The sequence below is a fragment of the Arachis hypogaea genome, chromosome 18, assembly GCF_003086295.3.
Source record: "Arachis hypogaea cultivar Tifrunner chromosome 18, arahy.Tifrunner.gnm2.J5K5, whole genome shotgun sequence".
Taxonomy (NCBI): domain Eukaryota; kingdom Viridiplantae; phylum Streptophyta; class Magnoliopsida; order Fabales; family Fabaceae; genus Arachis; species Arachis hypogaea.
In genome coordinates this window covers 74,609,106-74,614,351 of record NC_092053.1, presented here as the reverse complement: position 1 = coordinate 74,614,351, position 5,246 = coordinate 74,609,106, and the positions used below count along the sequence as shown (strand labels likewise).

The following is a 5,246-nucleotide window of genomic DNA, read 5'->3' as shown; positions in this document are numbered from 1 at the left end:
TCCATGAGAAATTTGGATGATTTCTCCATGAAGGATTATAGGTGTTTCCATAGGGTTCTCTCTTGTAATTCACCTCTGCTATTGCAGGGTTATCAGGATCATAGGCTTCTTCATCAGAAGATGCTTCTTTAGTACTGTTGGATGTAGCTTGCAATCCATTCAGACTCTGAGAAATCATATTGACTTGTTGACTCAATACTTTGTTCTGAGCCAATATGGCATTCAGAGTATCAATTTCAAGAACTCCCTTCTTCTGAGGCATCCCATTGTTCACAGAATTCCTCTCAGAGGTGTACATGAACTGGTTATTTGCAACCATTTCAATGAGTTTTTGAGCTTCTACAGGGGTTTTTAGATGAAGAGATCCTCCTGCATAATGGTCCAATGAAATTTTTGACAACTCAGACAGACCATCATAGAATATACTTATGATGCTCCATTTTAGAAGCATGTCAGTAGGACACCTTTTGATAAGTTTCTTGTATCTTTCCCAAGCTTCATAGAAGGATTCTCCTTCCTTCTGTCTGAAGGTTTGGATTTTCACTCTAAGCTTGCTCATCTTTTGAGGTGGAAAGAATTTGGCCAGGAAAGCACTAACCAGCTTATCCCAAGAGTTCAGGCTATCCTTAGGTTGTGAATCCAACCATGTTCTAGCTCTGTCTCTTACAGCAAAAGGGAAAAGCATAAGCCTGTAGACCTCAAGATCAACTCCATTGGTCTTGACAGTGTCACAGATTTGCAAGAATTCAGCTAATAACTGATGAGGATCTTCCAATGGAAGTCCGTGAAACTTGCAATTCTCCTGCATCAGAGAAACTAATTGAGGCTTAAGCTCAAAGTTGTTTGCTCCAATTGCAGGAAGTGAGATGCTTCTTCCATAGAAGTTAGAAGAGGGTGCAATAAAGTCACCAAGCATCTTCCTTGCATCTCCACCATTGTTATTAGGTTCGGCCATGTCTCCTTCTCTTTCAAAAATTTCTGTCAGGTTCTGTCCAGAGAGTTGTGCTTTAGCTTCCCTTAGCTTCCTCTTCAGAGTCCTTTCAGGTTCAGGACCAGCTTCAACAAGAATGTTCTTATCCTTGTTCCTGCTCATATGAAAAAGAAGAGAACAGAAAAGAAAATATAATATCCTCTATGTCACAGTATAGAGATTCCTTATGTGAGTATAAGAAGAGAAGAATAGAAGAAGGAGAAGAGAAAAACTCGAACACAGAGAAGAAGATGGGGTTCGAATTTTGGGTGGGAGAGAAGTGTTAGTAGATAATTAAATAGAAGGAGATGAGAGAGGGGAAGAGAATTCGAATTTAATTTAAAATAAAAAGAAAATATTTTTATTTTTATTTCAAATATTAATTAAAATTCGAAAATTCAAAACAGAAATAAAATTTGAAAAAGATGAGAGATAGTAAACTTTAAAATCAAACAAAAAGATAAGATTAATTGAAAAAGAATTGAAAATCAATTCTGAAAAGATAAGTAGTTAGAAAAGATTTTGAAATTAAGTTTTGAAGAAGATATGATTGAAATCCATTTTGAAAAAGATTTGAAAAGGAAATTAAAAAGATTTGATTTTTGAAATTAAAGTTGATTACTTGACTAACAAGAAACTAAAAGATATGATTCTATAATTCAAAGATTGATCCTTTCTTAATAGGCAAGTAACAACTTGAGATTTTTGAGTCAAAACATTAAATGTTAGCATTAATTTCGAAAATATGAAATAAAGATAAGAAAAAGATTTTTGAAAATCAATTTGAAATTTTCGAAAATATGAAAGAAAAATGAAAAAGATTTGATTTTTGAAAAAGATTTGAAAAAGATAGAATTTTTAAATTGAAAATTTGACTTGATTCATAAGAAACAATTAAATTTTAAAACTTTATAACTAAATCAATTCAAATTTTCGAAATTTATGAGAAGAATAAGGGAAAGATTTTTTTTTTAGTTTTGAATATTTAATGGGGAGAGATAAAAACAATAGAAAGACTCAAAACACGAAAATTATGAATCAAAACACACAATGCATGCAAGAACATCTTGAATGTCTAGATGAACACCAAGAACACTTTGAAGATCAAGATGAACATCAAAAACTTATTTTTGAAAATTTTTAAGAAAAGACACACATGCAAGACACAAAACTTAGAAATTTTAAAACTTTAGACACTAAGGATTCAAAAATGCATATGAAAAACAAGAAAGGACACAAAACAAGAAAAATTAAAGATCAAACACAGAAAATCCTCAAGAACAACTTGAAGATCATGAAGAACACATGCATGATTTTTCGAAAATTTAAAGAAAAGTTAAAAGATACAATTGACACCAAACTTAAAATTTGACACAAGACTCAAACAAAAACACAAAATTATTTTTGGCTTTATGATTTTATAAATTTTTTGGATTTTTCGAAAATTATTTGGAAAAAGAAAAATAAGGATTTCAAAATTTTTAATGAGAATTCCAGGAATCATGCAATGTTAGTCTAAAGCTCCAGTCCAGGAATTAGACATGGCATACTAGCCAGCCAAGCTTTCAGTGAAAGCTCCGGTCCAAAACACTAGACATGGCCAATGACAAGCCAAGCTTTAGCAGATCATTACATACAACAGCTAATTTGCTGAGAAAGACAAAGAAGCTCTTCTAAGGATAGTTGAAACTTCGGTCCAAAAGATTAGACACGGCTTAACAGCCAGCCAGGATTCAACATATCTCATGAAACTCTAGAACTCATTCTTAAAAATTTTGAAGAGCATAGAATAAGTTATTATTTTTATTTTGAAAATTTTTCAAAAATAAAAATAAAACAAAAAGCTTAAAATTAAAATAAAATTACCTAATATGAGCAACAAGATGAATCATCAGTTGTCCAAACTCGAACAATCCCTGGCAACGGCGCCAAAAACTTGGTGCACGAAATTATGATCTCAACGGCGCCAAAAACTTGGTGCGCACGATTATAATCTCAACTCCTTTTCACAACTCCGCACAACTAACCAGCAAGTGCACTGGGTCGTCCAAGTAATAAACCTTACGTGAGTAAGGGTCGATCGCACGGAGATTGTCGGCTTAAAGCAAGCTATGATCATCTTGTAAATGTTAGTCAGGCAGATTCAAATGGTTATGGGATTTTGATAATTAAAATATAAATAAACATAAAATAAGATAGAGATACTTATGTAATTCATTGGTGAGAATTTCAGATAAGCGTACGGAGATGCTTTGTTCCTTCTGAATCTCTGCTTTCCCATTGCCTCCATTCAATCCTTTATACTCCTTTCCACGTCAAGCTGTATGTTGGGGGATCACCGTTGTCAATGGCTACCGTCCGTCCTCTCAGTGAAAATGGTCCAAATGCGCTGACACCGCACGGCTAATCATCTGTCGGTTGTCACTCATGCTGGAATAGGATCCGTTGATCCTTTTGTGTCTGTCACTACGCCCAGCACTCGTGAGTTTGAATCTCGTCATAGTCATCCCATCCCAGATCCTACTAAGAATACCACAGACAAGGTTTAGACGTTCTGGATCTAAAGAATGCTGCCAATTGATTCTAGCTTATACCACGAAGACTCTGATCTGAATCAGGAGCCCAAGAGATAAACACTCAAGCTATTGCGGATAGAACGGAAGTGATTGTCAGGCACGCGTTCATATGCGAGAATGATGATGAGTGTCACGGATCATCACATTCATCAGGTTGAAGTACGAGTGAGTATCTTGGAATAAGAATAAGCTTGAATTGAATAGAAAAACAATAGTACTTTGCATTAATTCATGAGGAACAGCAGAGCTCCACACCTTAATCTCTGGGGTATAGAAACTCCATCGTTGAGAAATACATAAGTGAAAGTGGTCAAGGCATGACCGAATGGCCCGCCCCCTAAACGTGATCTCTGAACATAAAATTATCCAAAGGATGTGAAAATGAATCACTAAAAGTAGTTTTTATACTAAACTAGTAGCTAAGGTTATAGAAAATAAGTAACTAAGTGCAGATAGTGCAGAAATCCACTTTTGGGGCCCACTTGGTGTGTGTTTGGACTGAGCATTGAAGCTTTCACGTGTAGAGACTCTTCTTGGAGTTAAACGCTAGGTTGCAGCTTGTTTGTGGCGTTTAACTCTGGTTTGTAACCTGTTTCTGGCGTTTAACTTCAGAATAGGGCAGGAAGTTGGCGTTTGAACGCCAGTTTGTGTCATCAAAACTTGGGCAAAGTATGAACAATTATATATTTCTGGAAAGCCCTGGATGTCTACTTTCTAACGCAATTGAGAGCGTGCCAATTGGGTTTCTGTAGCTCCAAAAATTTCACTTTGAGTGTAGGGAGGTTAGAATCCAACAACATCTGTAGTCCTTCAGCCTCTGAATCAGATTTTTGCTCAAGTCCCTCAATTTCAGCTAGAAAATACCTGAAATCACAGAAAAATACACACACTCATAGTAAAGTCCAGAAATGTGATTTTTATTTAAAAACTAATAAAAATATACTAAAAACTAACTAAATCATACTAAAAACTACTTAAAAACAATGCCAAAAAGTGTATAAAGTATCCGCTCATCAGCATGCAAAGTGAAAGGGAGACATGGATTGCCTATTTATGAGGTTGGTAGGTTCGGTCATCAAGGTTATCTTACAACGCACCTAACTAGCCAATGTATGCAAGGTGGTGCTTTCCAAGGAGCAATGTTCAAGGACATGTGACTAGTCTTCTTTATTTTTCAAGACCCCTAGCTCATAGTCATGAAGTGGCTGAACCCCTTGCTAGTATAGTCACTTCCATCAATCTCCTCTTCCATATTCCCTTTTCAAACACAAATTAAAATAAAATTGAAATTAGTGGCGGGAATGAAAGGCTAGGAAAATTTATAAACTAATTCACTAACAACCATTGCTTTCATGAAATTCAAAACTTTAAACAATTTGATTCTCATCATTCATACGTGTAGCATACATGGAACACCAAACTTAATGTTTGGCTATATACTACAATAAATGATTAAGTAAACATCCTAAGATATCAATATGTTCATTATGCATGAAATTATCTTAGGGTGCCTCTAGGCACACCAAACTTAGAGATTGATCATATGCTTCATAAAAGTGCCTAATGCAGCTGTCAAATTGTTTGTGAAAGTTTAAATTCATGATGGCAGACAATTTATTATTACTACTAAAGCATGAATTAAGGAATACTAAACGTGGGTTGCCTCCCATGAAGCGCTCTTTTATCGTCACTAGCTTGAC

General features: G+C 35.1%; 1 non-coding gene across 1 annotated transcript; it reads left to right on the top strand.

Annotated features, from left to right (window-relative positions):
• The first annotated feature begins 445 nt into the window (after nucleotides 1–445).
• On the top strand, nucleotides 446–553 carry LOC112773396 (small nucleolar RNA R71). The gene has a single exon (XR_003187948.1). It is a non-coding gene; the product is annotated as a small nucleolar RNA R71 (small nucleolar RNA).
• Nucleotides 554–5,246: the final 4,693 nt, after the last annotated feature.